Source organism: Grammomys surdaster, unplaced genomic scaffold (genome assembly GCF_004785775.1).
Source record: "Grammomys surdaster isolate TR1022 unplaced genomic scaffold, NIH_TR_1.0 220354, whole genome shotgun sequence".
In the NCBI taxonomy this organism is placed as follows: Eukaryota; Metazoa; Chordata; class Mammalia; order Rodentia; family Muridae; genus Grammomys; species Grammomys surdaster.
Window position 1 is genome coordinate 9,419 of NW_021624345.1, and position 17,115 is coordinate 26,533.

The window sequence follows — 17,115 nt, forward strand, 5'->3', positions numbered from 1 at the left end:
TTGAGACAGTGGCTTAATCCAAGTAATTCCACACTAAGTGACAGATCGGCACTGTCTGAGTGAGAAACCCGGCATTCTTCAGAGCCGAATGCGAGATAGAAGACTGTCATCTAATTCCTGACTTTCTCCACCATACTCTTGTTCAGTTTGTGATATTTGAAGTCAGGGCCATTATCAATACAGCCCTTTCCAGACATGAACCTCGGTTTCATGCTCTTACCTTTGTGCTATCTCCTAGGTGGTCTTCGAGGCCTTGCACAATCTGGAACCCCGTGGCTATGTTGTGGGGTGGATCATCGCCATCAGTTTGCTGGTGGGGATCCTCATTTTTCTGCTGCTGGCTGTGCTACTGTGGAAGGTAAGTCTGGAGAGCACAAGGGCCGGCTGATTTCCTACTCAGGACACCAGTTCTCAGGCCTCTTGAGGGCTGGGGAACCTTGGGAAATGTTTCCCTGCACAGTACAGGTATAGAGGAGGTCTAGCGGCCCCTTCAGGTGGAAGATGGAATCGTGCCTCCTCTTGGATCGCCTTAGAGAGAGAAGGGACTTAAGTGGCACTGCCACCATGGCTTTTCAGGAGGTCAGTCGGGTTCCGGTGAGATGATTGCTCCTGCAGGGGAAGCGATCTCATGATGGGTGGTACAGTGCTTTTCCGAGGTGACTACAGTTGAAGACAGTGTTATCTGTGATTTTGGCCTGGAGGGCAATGACAGCTTAGGTACTGTGGATTTTTATATGGGCATTCATTAAGAGACAAGTAGAGCCTGACCCATAGGTAAGGAGGCATACACAACCAGGCCGAGGCGGCTGGCTTTCACCCTGCTTTGAGTTATCTCATGGGCACAATGCAAATGCCTATTACAGGAAAAACCTCTGAGATTAATACAGGTGGGTGACTTAAATCCAAATACTTAGTTTCTTTGGGATTACAAAACAGTATGCATTGCTCAACTATGATAATGCTAAATAAAGTGTCACCCGGGGTTACATCTTGGAAAGGGCTGTGGTGAGCATGGGCTTGTCTCCAGCTTGGCCTGTTTCTCCGAAGATGTGAGGGAGGCTTTCTCATGGGTCAGCTTACTCATTGACAATTTGCTAGTTAAATTATCCACCCATATACCCAGTATATGTTCAGATGAGGTACTTCTAAAGTGAGAGTCGTGGGTTCAGTTCCTGTCTGTGCACATTCATATGCTCAGCACACGTGTGTGCCATAGCCTACATCAGAGGGACAATGTTCAGGAGCCTGTCCTCTCATACCATGTAGGCTACAGAATGCTGACTGTCAGGCTTGGTGGCAAGCGCCTTTACCTCTGAATCAACTCACCTGCCTCCCCCTTCTTGGTTTTGTTGCTGTTTTGCTTTTTAATTTGTTTTTATTTCATGTGCATTGGTGTTTTGCCATCATGTATATCTGTGTGAGGGTTTTGGATCTCCTGGAACTGGAGTTACAGACAGTTGTGAGCTGCCATGTCGGTGCTGGGAATTGAACTCAGGACCTCTGGAAGAGCAGACAGTGCTCTTAACCACTGAGCCATCTCCCCAGCCCTTCACCCTTGTTTTTGAAAGGTGGTTTCTCTTTAGCCTGGCGTGGACAGATGAGACTAAAATGGCTGGCCAGGGAATAGTAACAGCCTGCCTGTCTCTGCCTACCCAGTTATAAACCAGGACCAGCATGCTTGGCATCTTTTCACGTGGGTTCTGCAGATCAGAACTCAGTTCTTCATGCTTGCCCAGGACGTACTTTACCAACTGAGCCACCTCCTCTGCCCCTGTGGGTTCAACACTCAATCTGGAAAACTGTATACCAAATGCAATTTAGCATATGTAGACAGCCTACAGCTCCGGGAGAACTGTGTTTAACATACTTTCCTCAGGTTGATGGTCAGCTCCATTGTTCTAAACCCAGTGGTACCTTACTTGAAAGAGGGTATGGAGACTGAAGGAAACACATATGAGGGCACTACATGGAAATATGTCCGTCCTCCATTCCCACACATGTCAGATGTCCCTTGTGCTATCTGACAGCCTGTTGTTCCCTGGCAGCAATACTGTAAACTTCTCCCCATGTTGTTAGGAGTCCATTCCCAGCCACATCCTAATGCCAGTGCCTACTCTGTAGTCTGCAGTCCCTCTAGCCCTAGAATCAATATTGTCCCTGGCTGAACACAGCTTGTAACAATGCCAGTGTGATTGATCTTAAAACCAGAAAGTTGAGCAAATCCTTCACTGTGTCCTTAGAGCGAAACCCTAGGGATGGAGGCACAGAGGGATGTAGTTCACGTCGTAAGCTGCCCTCCTGAAATGCCACCCTGAGTCGCGGTAGGTTTAGCAAAGTGTTCATTTTCCTGTCTATGTGCCAACAGCAGGTATTTCCTCTTTTTGACTCCTCCAATTAGCCATTTGTTTACCCTTCATGGCCAGATACACTCTTAGGTCTCCCTCATCTCCAGCTCATTCCTGCTGAGAGGGCCTCTGGCCTAGGGGTGGAGAACAAGGCTCAGTGTCTGGAATCTGAAAAGGCCAGAGGTGGGTTGAGAGGGTGAACATCTGCCTTCCTGTGGGCTTTTGGAGTGAGAATAAAGCACTCTTGGCCCAGACACAGCGCAGGGAGTGCTGTGGCCATTCCCATTCCACTATATAGGTCACATGACCTCCTAATGGCCACCCCACTGAGCTCGCCACCCCGGGAACATCATATTACCTGTGCTCTCCTGCCTCTTAATGCCTGCCTTCCAGTATAGCTTTGTTTAGAGAGTGTGGTGATAGGCCATGGTCCCCGATAAGAACCACACACAAGCTGCAGGTCATAGCCTCTTTTCTATAGGACGGAACTGAAGGGCAAACTTGCACATACCACATGGTGGGGCCATTCTTCTTTGCAGGGCAAGAGAGAGGATACACATACTTCTTCCCTGCTTTAAAATATTATTACATAGAACTTGCCATCGTCATCACGGTTATGAGTACAGTGCCAGGTGGTGAGGGTCCAGGGTGGTGGGTTATGTATCCCTGTGCCTTGTTGGTACTTAGGTCAGAGTGAATGTAGGTAAAAGCAAGCTGCCCTCTGATGCCTAGGAGAGCCGACTGTTCCTTATTGATCTCCACAACCATGGTTCCCTTCCTGACGTGGAGTTATCTGGAAGCTCCTGCTTGAGATGAGGCACAGGAGTTAGGTGAATTTTGATAACTGTTGGTTGGGGCACCCTTGTTATAAAGACTTTCATCTTTTTCTAAGTCCATGATGGCACATAATGCCTACCTTCTAGAATCCTGTCAGCTGATAGACCTCAGGATTCTGGCCACCAAGGAGTGGTGTTTTAGTATTGGAATGAACACCTTCAGACACCTCTGCAGTGGTCCCAACTGGTTCTAGCTGGCCTTCTCCTGAGGGTTTCCAGCCTTCGACTTTGCCAACTGGTTCCTTTATGTGCTAACTTGGCAGCCTTCGTGTAAAGCTTTCTAGACCTGGCTCTCCACCCTGCTCCCCTGCCTCAAGGGGACTTTTCTCAACTGAGCTGTTATTTCAGTACAAACACGGGTTTGCTCAGAAGGTGAGGCACACACCCATGCTCCTGTATTTACTTGGCCACACACATATGCACATGTGTACACTCAGACACATACATATGCACATATATACACTCAGGCACACACCCATGCCTACACATTAAATTAATTTTAAAAATAAAAGTATGGCTGATAAGATGGCTCGACCTGCAAAGGTGCTTGCTGCCAAACCAGACAACCTAAATTCCCTGGAGCCTACGGGGTGGAAGAAGGGACAAGTTGTCACCTAATCTCCATGTGTACACTCCGGTGTGTACATGTGGACACATGAGAGCACAAAAATTAATTATATATTTTTTTAAAATCTCAGTATAGTCTTCATGTGAGAGGGTTGCCTACCGTCAGGCATCTGGCTCTTACACAAAGAGGGATGGGAGAGCATGAGAAAAAAGTCTTGGTTAAGCACTGCATATTAGGCTACAGACATGTTGTCAACTCTGATTCCTATATCTACCACCTAAAAATAATGCATTATGGGTATCAGGTTTAATATCATACTGATGGCACAGTACAGAGAAGCCAGCTGAATCTGGCTTAAGTCCAGTCCGACATCTGGCTTGTCTGACCTCACCAGTTTGGGCTTATTACCATACTCTATGTGTAATCCCCTCCACTCCCCTCCAGGGAAGCCACTGGCTGCCACCTGCCACCCAGCTGGCCAGGAAATACATACTGGATCGATGGCCAGAGGTCAGGTTCTCTTCCTGTAGAGAAACACCTATTTCCTTCTATTTTTTAATCTTGTAAAATATTTATTTTGTGGGGAGTTGGGGGAGGGTGTGTTGGTCTGTGGACAACTTGCAGGAATGGGTCCTCTCCTTCTGCCATTGGGTCCTAGAGACTGGACACAGGCCCTCAGGCTTAGTGGTAAGCTACTTTACCCACTGAAGTATCCAAGAGACCTCTGAGTTCCCATTCAGAGTACCTCTGGGTGCTGTTGCCTGTGGTTGGTCATCTGTGTCTTATACACATGAGCCAAAAACGGTTGTCCCAGAGCTGCGTGCTCTAAACACAAATCCTGGTGCGACACTGAAAGCTCAGCTGGGGCATTCATAGTGATACACAGGCCTGTGGGTCTACACACTTCACACTCACAGGTGGCCAACGTCTTTATTCAACAGGTAGCATCGGGTCCCTGCTAGGTGGCAGTAACTGGGAAGAGAGGCAAACAACAGACCTCATACTCTCTTAAAACCTGTGAGAAAGGTACTCTAGTGGCAGAGAGGATCAAATATGACTTGGCCTGGTTCACAGCCCCTGAGCCTTGTGACATGTGTCCTGTAAGGTTCCTATCTTTCTGAAATATAAGCCCCTCTAGGTCCCACAAATGCCTTCTCCACGATGCTAAGCCCCAGCCCTTGCGCTCAGCCCACCCAGCCTTCCCCCAACCCCTGCCATTACTGCTCCCCAAAACCTTCCTAAAGGACCTGCTCATGGCCCAGACTCTCTCACGCTTGGCGGCAAAAGGACCTGGCTCCTACACAAAATCCACAGCAAGGCCCCAAGCTAAGCTGAAATGGATCCTAATCAACCTCCTCAGGGCTGTGCCGTCCGCGGACACGGGGAGCTGTAATTTAAACTTGATGTGCGAGGGTTACAGTAGCCTGCCAAACCACTGTGCAGGAGGAAGACTTTGAAACATGAAACTCTTTCAAGGGAGAAAATCCAAAAGCATTCCCTCTCACTTGCGCCAGCTCCTAGCCAAGTTGGAAGACAACCCAGCCCGGTGCCTCTTCCTAGAGGCCTGTTTATGGGAAGGTTGAATCGTTCAGAGACACAAGAGCATGGGGTAGCATGTCTGAGAAACACCTTCAGCTCAGTACACTAACTAGCCTGAGCTAGCAGAAAGAGATTCTTGGGCATTTGCCCTTTAGGAGAAAAACGCTTCTCTGCCTCCCCCTCTCCCTTTCCCCAGACCATCTCTTCCTGTCTGCAGTTTGCCAGGCGCACAGGCCAATCCTTCAGTGAAGGAGCTCACCCCCTGCCATCATCCAAGGATCCTCCATCTCTTTTCTTTTCTGATTGACACTTTTTCCAAAACCAGATGATTTGAAACAGCATGCCATTGTTTCACCAGGAGGACCCAATCCCGACTGGTCAAGTGACAGAGAGGGAGGGTGCAGAAAGGGTTTGGCTCCCCTTTCCCCTGAAAAGAGCTACTCAGAGGCCAGAACCCTTCCAAGAGCCTGGTATTCTCAAGCTTTCTTAGAAAACATGGTTTTTATTGGAGAACATCACTAGCAACTTACAACAAAAAAATAATTAACAGTGGACATCTTCGGAGTGGCACAGAGAATGTGTAAGATTTGGCAGCTACTCCAGAGGCCACTGGGGTCAGCAACTTACCTCCAAACCAGACTTCTCAAAAGAGTGTATAGACACATGCACACACAGATACACACTCCCACCCCAACCCCATTGAAAATCATGTGCCTGAAATGTGTGGAGGGACTGGTTTATATTTGGAGATAAATATTGGTCTAATACTATATCCTCGACATCTCGAGATGGAGACATGCTATCTAAACAGTCAAGTAACTGAGAGGCCCATAAACACAAGGTCCAGAGCCAGTCCAAAGGAAGAGTGCGTTCAAGGTCCTTGGAATGGCTGGCCAAGAGATACCCCAAAGGCCAGTGCACAGATGGGCACCTCCAAAAGACTAGATGCCCTGGAGTAGTCTGTCACACGTATCACCCTGAAGTGGACTGGACCACAGGACTGAATACCTCAGAACTGGGTTTGTTCTCATCTTTCTCTGGCTGTATTGAATCACCCCGCATCCACCTAACCAAGCTGCTCAGGAAGAATCTGCCAGTTTTCTGGCAGGCTTGGAGACACATCCTGTTAGTCTATGGGGAGCTACCCTTTGGGGGTTCAGACTTCTGTCAGGACTAGAAGGTACTCTGCTTCTCCAGGCCTCCAGCTAAATAAACCTTGAAGTGAGGCATGCCTCTCCTTCAAACAGGATAATTATAAAAAAAAACATCTGACCGCTCCTCGGAAGATTCCAGAAAGGACTCAGGAAAAATAACTGACTGCATTGGGTTGGAAGTGTGGGGTCGCTATGGGTACAGAATATGCTACTTGTTAATCATTTCCCAGAAGGCTCAGGGTGGACCGCCCAAGACTTTCCAGAATTTTCTCCCAAATACCCAAATAGTGCTAACAAAAGCTGGGTATGTATGCCCAAGGGAGGCTTGCAAGGGAGAAAAGTACATCAAATCTTGCAAGTTGTTGAGCATCTCATAATTTTCTCTGCTTTACAGTGTATCCATACTTTAACATGGGATTAAAAATGTTTCTCGGGTCCTTGAAGTTTGCTAAGATTAACACTGAAGCTTTCTTAACACACAAAGGTTACCATATGAGCCAATGGCTGAGTTTTTTATTCTGATCACAGTAGACACTTCTCATGAGATATATGTATCAAAACATCATGTTTAATACCTTAGACGTATTCTTAAATCTGCTCCCTATGCCTTAAGCAAAAGGAAAACTCTTTGTTACTTACTGCTGGGGGTTGAATCTAGGGCCTGACTCATGCCAAAAGCAACAGCCCAGCCCAGGAAACAATTTTTAAAACTAAAACGTATCATGCTACTGATTTGTCAGCTGTTAATAACAGGGTCAATTTTTGCTTTTACTTTGTATATCTCCCTTCAGTATTTGGGTTCTCAGCCAGGCAGGTGGATCTCTGTGAGTCTGAGGCCAGCCTGGTCTACATAGTAAATGCTAGGCCAGCCAGAGTTATATAGTGATACACTCTCTTAAAATATATATGTGTGTGTGTGTGTGTGTGTGTATGTATATACACACACACACACACACATACATGTACACATACACACATACATTTGCACACACATGTTGTACACATACACTCACACACACGTGTGATTCTCAAGAGTTTACCTGAAGACTCTGATTATGACCCTTATGATCTCTCATGGTAGACAGATAGTCTGTCTGCTTGTTTGTATAATTTTATGATGTAAAGATGACTGAAGGAAGGACAGAGGTTGGGCCTCTGCTCACATAGATGGATGAAGTCCTGACTCCTCCCTCAGATATTTAACTCTGAAGTCTGCTAAATGCCCAGGCATCTGGGGGTGAGATCCTGGCAGTAGGGGCAGATAGGAGTGGCCAAGCAGTATTCATGACACGCTGTGATAGGCTGAAGGATCTTGCCGCCCTTCCTGGGAATATGTGAAGAGTTATAATTAAGGCAGGTGTCTCAGGCATGGGACCTAACACTAGTTAGCACAGGGTACCATACAGTGTGGTGGCCATACAAACTAATGTTCATGCATTCACTCATTCATTCATCCATCCATTCATTCTTGGGGCGTGTGTGTGTGTGTGTGTGTGTGTGTGTGTGTGTGTTGCTAAGAACAGAAGCCATGGCCCTATACATACTAAGCAGATACTAAATGACTAAATCATTCCCCAATCTTCTTCCCTTTGTTCTCTATACCTTTTACTTCATCTGCCTGAAAATCTGGGTTTGTTAGAATAAGACCCTCTACTGCCATCTGTTGGGAAGTGGTCCTTGTAAACTTCTCTATGACATCTGGCAACCCTGATTCCACATGTGCATGCCTCTCCTGCACTGATGCACTCAGCCTTCCCCAGCCACGGGAGTGTGCTGTGCTTTTTAAGCAATGGCCTTTTGGGGAAGAAATGCACACCCGTGGCAACTCAGCCTCCCCTGCATACAATCACCCATAGGTTGACCATCGGGATCAGTACTCTTAGAGCCTGGGGTTCTGGAGATGAGAGTGGAGTTTGCAAGGCTATTTGGGCAGCTGGATTGATTTCTTTGAGAGGAAAGAATTTGTTCTGGTGTCTGCAGGAGGGGACAGCGCCATGGCTTTGTTGGTGGCAAGAATGATATCCATAATGACATAGGCATGTGAGTGTCACCATGGCATTAGCTGCTCTAAGTCCTTTCAGCACGTGGTTTGGCCTATGAAGTGTACATGGTGCACATGCATACTTGTGGGCAAAACACTTCGTGCACATAAAAATAAATATGTTTTTGAAAGATGGCTCTCTCCACAGCAATCAGTTCAGTCAAGATCACCCCCGCCCCATGAATTATCCCCAGAGCCCCATCTCCCAGGTGACTCGCCATCCTTTCAGGTTGAAAATCGGTACTGACCGCCACAAGCTAGAAAAAGTTGCTTAAACGCTGGACAGTAGCAATTGAAGTGACTGTGTAAGATGAATCACTCGTCCTACCTTGTAGGAAAAGCCACAGGCCAAAGCAGCCTCAGGGCTGGAATAGAGAAGTCCTCTGAGTACTGAGCTGGAGAAAACTGCCAGCCTGGGTCAGGATGCAGAGCCAGCCCTGGGAGACTCCATGCTGTTGACGCCAGCATAGACCTGAGTCAGGATGCAGAGCCAGCCCCGGGAGACTCCATGCTGTTGACTCCAGCATAGATAGACCATGAATGCCACAGACGTGAGAGATGGTTCTAGATGACAAAGAGGAATGGGGTCCTGTGGATACTTTTACAAGTTTGTTAGGTGAGAGCAGTATTTGTCAAATGGCTCCAAAGATGGCTGCTGTCTCTCAGGACATTAGTGTTTGTATAAGGATTGAGGACATAGTTTAGTTGGTAAAGTCCTTGCTACACACCTGTAAGGACCTGTGCCCATCCCAACACCTATATAAAGCCAGGCCTACACTTGTCATCCTGGTGCTGGGGAGGTAGTCACCGTCAGATCCCTGGAGCTTTCTGGTCAGCCTGACCTACTTGGCATGGTCCAGGCCACTGAGGAATTCATTTCAAAAATCCAAGTGGACAGCTCCTGAGGAACACCACCTGATTCTGACCTCCACACATAAATACATAATATACATATACACATATGCATACAAACACAAGCATATAAACACATATACATAAGCACACAGATATATATACAAACATACACACACACACATATATATATATGCATATCTGTACACATATGTACATATACACATAGATACATATACAAATAAACACACATATATATATACATATAAACAATGCACACATAAACATATGCACCTGTACACATAAACATGAAAACATATGAATACATATGCATATATGTAAATAAACACATACACACTAAACACATATACATATATACACACATATGCAGGAGGAAAAACAGCAAATCAGCTCTAAAAATGGTGGCTTCTCCCATGGCTGGTCAGATTCTTTGCTGTACTATCTCTGTACATTTGTCTATCACAGATGTCTAGAAGAATGCAGCCTTATCAGACTTAAATGACTGTGACATGTGTTCTTTCACCGCTCCAAATACCTTTGAGTAACCTCCAGTAAGTGATGGTCTCCAGTACCTAGTGCTGTGGTAACACTGTTGCTGCAGCTCACGTGAGGAACAGCTTGCTGGGAGATAGACTTCAGGAAGTCAGTGTGCTAACCTGAGACATTCTTCTAGCATCCTCAGCCCTGGGAAGGGCTAGGTCCTACCTCCCCATGCCTCAGGCTGCCTTCGAATCCAAATGCAGTCCTAACACAGAGCCTCTTCTATCTTTCAGATGGGCTTCTTCCGCAGAAGGTACAAAGAAATCATTGAAGCTGAGAAAAACCGGAAAGAGAATGAAGATGGTTGGGACTGGGTCCAGAAAAACCAGTGACCCACTCTGCCAGTCATATGATGCCCTCACGTCCCCATCACCAGCCTGTGGTCCTTGATCTTTGTATCTTCCATATTTGGAAGAAAGAAATCTTCTCCAGATTTTTCGGAGGCCCCACTGACGACGCTATTCTCTTTCTCATTCTGTCAAGCCCGGTTCCGACCTGAGATGGCCACCTCCAGCCAGGTCACATGACTGGGGCCACCACCACTCCCCTTCACAAGATGAACTCAGAACTTTGGAAAGACAAGCTATAGAGCAAACCAATATTTATGGATGCAACATTGTGTGGTCAACCCTCAGGGGAAAACTGTTACCTAAAAGTATTTTTTATAAATGTAAGCCTTTTATATTGATCATGTCTTTATATTTGTATCAATGTTTTATTATTTCTATTAAATAGTTCTATAATTCACTCAAGCACTGAAATCTTGGAAATACATGTACCTGCATACAAATTTTAAAGAGAAGGAACTTATTCTACTTTGGAACTTGTTATTAGGGAAGAGAAAAAAATCTTGCAGATAAAACAAACTGAAGAAACCTCATGAAATGAATCCACCAAGCTGGGCACACTGCAAAAGCACCAAGGATATGACTAGACCACCTAAGACATTTATTCCCCATTGTTACCACCTGAAGTCAAGTTCAGAGAGCTTGAAGCATCGGTGTTTTCTCTTCTGGACCTCTCACTGGGAGATTCTCGGCAGGAACCAGGGTGGAAAGCTTGGTTTCCTCCCAGCAGATGCTCTGTGCCACCCTGATGCATGTGGCAGGCACTGTACCCTCCTCTGGAGCCAGCAAGTGCTGGATGGACAACTGGTCAACCTCAGAATAGCATCTCATCCTAGACAACATACACCAGAGTTCAGAGCCCAGGACTGAAGCTGTGCTCTCAGCAAAAACCTGTGTCTCTATGTGTAAGCTGTTACCTTGTGGTATAATGTTAGCACAAGGCTCTCTGTTTCCTCTGTCACTCTTGCTGTCCCCAACTGGTGGATACCTTCCCAGAGAGGATCACCCGACACGGTTTGTGTTTATGTCTTAGGTGGAATTCTCAAGAGTCAAACCCTGAAATAGGACTTGGGTGCAAATAACTTATTGAGGAAGTCTTCCGAGAACGTAGCAGTGAGGAATTTCAGAATACAAGACAGGAGAGTATGGGGAGACAGGCAACAGTGTCCCTTCAGGGCACAGCCCATGAGATGGCTTCAGACCAGTTAGATCCAGTGGGCTAGTCAGGCTCAGGAACCTGGACTTTTGTGATTCCCACACCTGCAGGTGATATAAACTTTCTGCCCTTAGTTCTTGCTGACAATATGACTCTGTCCTCTAGAGGAGAACTTTGGGGGCACCCTCAAGTAAGGAGATCCAGAAATCATGCTTAGAACTCTGAGCCAAGAGCTTTGGCAACCCCTTCCCCCCACAAAGTGAATGCTACCTTCAGCTTTGTGTAATCAAAAAAGCCATGAGTCTAAGCTGGTCCTAGAAGTCAAATGTTGCATCTGACCGTGGAATAGAGACAGTGGTCACTACATGGAATGGACAGCCCAGGAAACTAGTTAGTGCACACCCAGTTCTTAAGTTTTATCAAAAGAAATAAGGAAAGAAGTCTTGGCTTTACCAGCCATGTGCATCTTGGTCTGTGGGTGAGGCACTGTGCTGGATGTTGGTGGATCCCCTGAGAACACAGTCACCTCGTGTCTAAGGGTGGTAAGCCCTCCCACAATAGGTATGGAGTGTAGATTCTTTATGAACCCCATTTGCAGCTGTCTATGACGATCGTTGAATCGTGTCGTGGTTTCCTTTACTAAATCATTTGAGAGTCAGCTGGTGAGACCACTACAGAACCGTCTGCAGTTATAGCCAAAATGCTTCTGTCCCCACTGGCTTACTTCCTGCAAAGGGCTTGGCTGCACCAGTGGAGACTGATGACTCACGTACACACCTCAGCTAGCCAGCAGAGCCACACCTGAGAAAGCATGGAAGGCAGGAAGAGCAGACTCAGCTGCAGTCTGGCCACTTGCACCTGATCTCAAATGGTGAAACCTCACGAATAGTCATGTGCTCAGAAGGTCACTACAACTTCAGGAGGCAGATTTTAAGAAAACTGTAATGGTATCTCTGAAAGCAAATCCTAAAAAGCACTGTAGGGGAGAGGAGGCCTCTCTGCTTATGCTGAGTGCTAGAGTGTGGCTCCAGGCACAGAGGCAGGGAATCAGGTGGAGCATTGTCTTGGAATTCTTTCAGCTGGGTAGTTCAGCATCTCCATGCCAGTCTTCTGCAGGCAGTGGGCAGGTGGGTTGATGTGCCTGTGTTACCTCTTTCTAGGACATTCTTTTTTAAAAGCCCACTGTGTAGCCCGTTGCATCCTTCCGCTGCCTCTGAGTTCATTCTGCAGACATTCTCCAGGGAGCTATCATTTGTTTGCTTCTCTTTTTTAGTTGTGTCTTCTGTGGTTTTAACCAGCTCAAGAAAGTCTAGAGCATCCCCAAAGTGAGCCCTACCACAAAGAGGCTATGAAATGTAAACAGAACACCAGCAGGAGGGACCTGGGAGCTGGTCAATTGACCAGAGCACACCCTGTGTCCCCCGTCACTGACTCAGGCAACGCTTTGGGAAAGCACCTCGGGGCTCAGCAGTCTGGCAGGTTGCATGAAGTCATCTGTCCTAGTCCCCCCTCCATCCATCCTTTGGTGCCCCCACCACCCAACACCCTACCCTCACCCCCACACACCAAGTATCACATGCCCTACTTCTCTAAATCCAAAGGCAAGGGAATTCTCAACAAACAGCGTACTGTTGAGACACCTCAGTGACCAGTGACCCCTGTTGTGTGCTACCTGTTGAGCCCCAGTATGGTGGGTGTAGAAATGTTATCCACATTTATTTAAGGATGAGACAGCTTTATACCCAATTACCTGAGAAGCATAAACCTAGGAAAGGAATGCGTAATGTCAACTTCCTGAAATTTAGAGGTACTACAAAGCATTGTCATGTGATGGGTGGAATAGGACACAGCTTGCCCGACACACAGGAAGCAATGGGTTCATTCCCTAATAACCCCGCCCCCAAATATCACGTGGGGAAACTGTCCCCTTGATAAACAAAAGGCAGAAACCAAATATTCTCAGAATGATTTCACACTTCCTCGAGAACATAGAATTTTAATAGATGTGGGTTTTGGTTCTGGAGTCTTATATTCTAAGATACTGACAGAAGGGAGGCTGCAGGGCCCCTGGGGCCCGTGTGGTGCTCTGTTACGGTGTTTGGTTTGCTTTGTTTGACCCCAGTGTGCACAGTGTGATTGGCGGTGTGAGTTTAAGCTTCCTGAGTGGTTTGTTGCATGACGGGCACCTTTGCTCTCTGTATGCCTGCAGCTTTACTGAGACTCAAGTGTGCACACGCACACACACACACACACACACACACACACTGCCCGAGCGGATTTGGAGTAGGAAGGCTGTCTTTCCTCACTGTGTCTTGTGAATTCATGTCCATTTCTGCGGTCACTTCTGAATCACATGCACTGTTTGGGAGATGCCAGGTTTACAAAAATAAGTGTTTGGAATAAAACAAAATATGGCTTCAAATGATCCCAGTGTGTCTGACTGTGATTTCATTGCTGCTAAGAACTTCATAAGGGACTGAAGAGGAATTCCAGTATAATGCAGTGTGAGCACTAAAGAGCACACCAAGGACTGCTGACTCTCATGGGAACATCCCACATGATGGGGCTGAATCTGCCCTTAAGACATAATTTGGACACTACCACCTATGTGTGTTGCCTGCCTGCCTGGGGCTGGACCTGGTATCTGTCTAGAAAGAAATACAGCTCAATGAAATGGGTGTTCTTCATCACAAGCAGACCTCTTCCACATGTATGTAATGTAAGTCATTAAGCATTTGCCCAGGCTATCCTCAAACTTGTTGTGTAGCCAAGGATAGCCCAAATTTTAATCTTTCTGCCTCTATCTCTAGAGTACTAGGATTACAGGTGTGTGCCACCACCTCTGGTGTTTTGAAGGCAAGAATCTCATTCTAAGCAAGATTCCGCCAGCTGTGCCAACATGCTCAACCCCCCTGTAAGCTTTCTGCCAGCCCTCTTGCACACTTACAGACATTTCCTTAGATTTTAAATCTCTATTTGCTAGCTACAGCCTCATTCTTATCACACATACTTTTAACTTGTGAATTATTTTTTTCTTTTTTCCCTAAATATTACTAACAAAGATCTACCTAATATGTTGCTTGCTTTCAAGAATAAGCGTCTGGCTCTATCCAGTCTGGGTTTTGCTTTCTAGTTCATCAATCACAATTTTCATGCATACAAGTATGTTCTCTTCAGCCATCATTGTTAACTTTACCCAAGGGCTGGCCAGCCGTCTCGGTGGGTAAGCACACACACACACACACACACACATGTACACACATGCACATACACATGCACACACATACACATGCACACACATGCACACACATACACATGCACACACATACACATGCACACACATACACATGCACACACATACACATGCACACACACATGCACACACATACACATGCACACACATACACATGCACACACATACACATGCATACACACATGCACACACATACACGTGCACACACATACACATGCACACACATACACATGCACATACACACACTGCTCTTTTTTTCCTCTCATGACTCATTCATGGGCTCATGTTCTTCATGCGGCTCCTTAATTATTTACTGTTGGCTGGTGGTTGGTGACTTCCCTTAGAAAGTTCTTTATGGTAATTCTTTGAAGCCTAGGATGACATATGTTCCTGCAGAGAGCACTTGCCTTCACCTCTGCCAGGCTCCCATCTGGGATCAGGCCTTGGGGTTTTAATAGACCACCCATGGAATGGGTACAGCAAGTCCATTCCAAGGCTAGCCCATGCCCTTTCTCCACAGGGTGGGATCCAGAGCCCTCACACAGCCCTGTGCTCTGCTCTACACCACCAAGAGCCTCGGTCCTTCAAAGTACTGACCAGGGGCAGAATGCTTATTTCTGATTGGCTCTTTCATCTGTTCATTTATTTATTCATGATTCCGAATTTGACTATGTAGCCTGGGCTGGCCTGGCACTGGAATCCTCCCGCCTGGACCCGTAAAGTAATAAAATCAGTTGTGTGCCTCCATGCCTGCCACTTTATAGGCCACTGATCCCTGCAAGGCCATGAAAGCTCAACTTCTGCTTTGTAGGTGTGTGTGTGCAGGGAGATGTCACATTTTTACTATAAAGCAACAACAGCGAAAGAAAACTAAGCGTACAGAAAAGTAGAAAGAATTTTAAGTAAACACCAAGTCCTTGGCATCTAGATTCACATCCCCATTTTATTCCATGTGCTTTGTCATTTCTCTACCAATCTTCTTTCCACACACTCATGTTTCATGATATTCAACGAAAGTTAGCTGCAACGCATTCTCCTCTGGACGTCAGTAGATTCCTGCTGTTTGACCGGCAGTCATATTTTTCACCCATGATGTCTATTAGATTCTTTTGGAATCTGCTCGGATGGTTTCTAGTTTTTTCCCTCTATATAAACACGTTTATCATTCATTTCTTTAAACACATGAAGCTTTCATGAAACGCACGCCACTCCCGAGGGCTGAGGTCTCTGTTGCCATTCGTTCCACTGCCCCCAAACGCGAGTCTATTTCCCTCATATTTTTTTAACCTTAAACCATTTCTCGTCTTCCTCAGAATGTATCTGTTGGAATTTGAAATGGTTTCCCCCAGAACGTTTCCATTTGCTTCTGCAGGACGTCCAAGGGACTCAATAACTGGTACTGTTTTAAATTAAATCCTCGAGGCTCCCGGCCCACCCAGCTGGTGAGCAGTCAGACTTTCAGACTTTCAGAGAAGTTTCTTCTCCTGTCCAGTGCCAGAGTTCTAGTTTGCCACTAGCTTGGTGTCCTTTGAAGGGACAGCAAGAGATGACTTGTGACTCCACCTTGCCACTGCACTTTCCTGTCTCAGACCTATAGAAAGGAGACACTCCAGGTTCCTCTCCTTGACTGGTCCAGGACTGTATCCAGTGCCTGCTCTCCCTGGTGAAACAGACACTGAAATTCAAGTGGGCTTTACCGATGCTTTATACTCTTGCCATTTCATCAGTAATTTACAAATACAATGTTTCAACTTTTTAAAAATCACATTTGTTTATTTATTTAGTATCTGTGTGTGCATGCATGCATGCCAACGAGCAGCCATGTAGACCACAGCATACATGTGGTAGTCATCAGTCAATTCACAGAAATTTTTCTCTCCTACCACATGGGCTCCAGGGATTGAACTCTGGTTGTCAGGCTTGGCAGCAAGCCTCTCTGCCCACTGAACCCTGTCAGCAGCCCTCAGTGTTTCCTCTTTTGTTTTCAAATATTTTTCTATATATCTGCGTTTGCTATATTTAATCTAATTGGGGCTGGAGAGACGGCTCAAGATAAAGAGTGTGGGCTGCTCTTGCAGAGGGACTAAATATGGTTCTGAACACATAAGTCTCAGGACTGCCTGTAATTCCAGTTCCAGGGGTCTATGCCTTCTGCTGGCCTCACATGCACACACACACACACACACACACACACACACACACACAGATATTAAATTTTTTACATTTTGTTTGCCTTTTTAAAAATTTTTGAAACAGGATCTCACTGTATATCCCTGATTGGCCTCAAATTCTGAATGTAGGTAGATCAAGTTGTCCTCTAACTAATAGAAATCTGCCTGCCTCTGCCTCCCAAGTGCTGGGATTAAAGGTGTGAGCCACCATGCCCAGCCAGAAAATTAAATTCTAGAAAGAAAGAAAACAAAGGAAGGAAGGAAGGAAGGAAGGAAGGAAGGAAGGAAGGAG

At 46.2% G+C, this 17,115-nt stretch overlaps 1 long non-coding RNA gene across 1 annotated transcript; it reads left to right on the forward strand.

The window, feature by feature from the left end:
- Positions 1 to 243: 243 nt before the first annotated feature.
- Positions 244 to 10,648, forward strand: LOC114615996. Its single transcript, XR_003710567.1, has 2 exons — positions 244 to 358; positions 10,130 to 10,648. It is a non-coding gene; the product is annotated as an uncharacterized LOC114615996 (long non-coding RNA).
- The last annotated feature ends 6,467 nt before the right edge of the window (positions 10,649 to 17,115 follow it).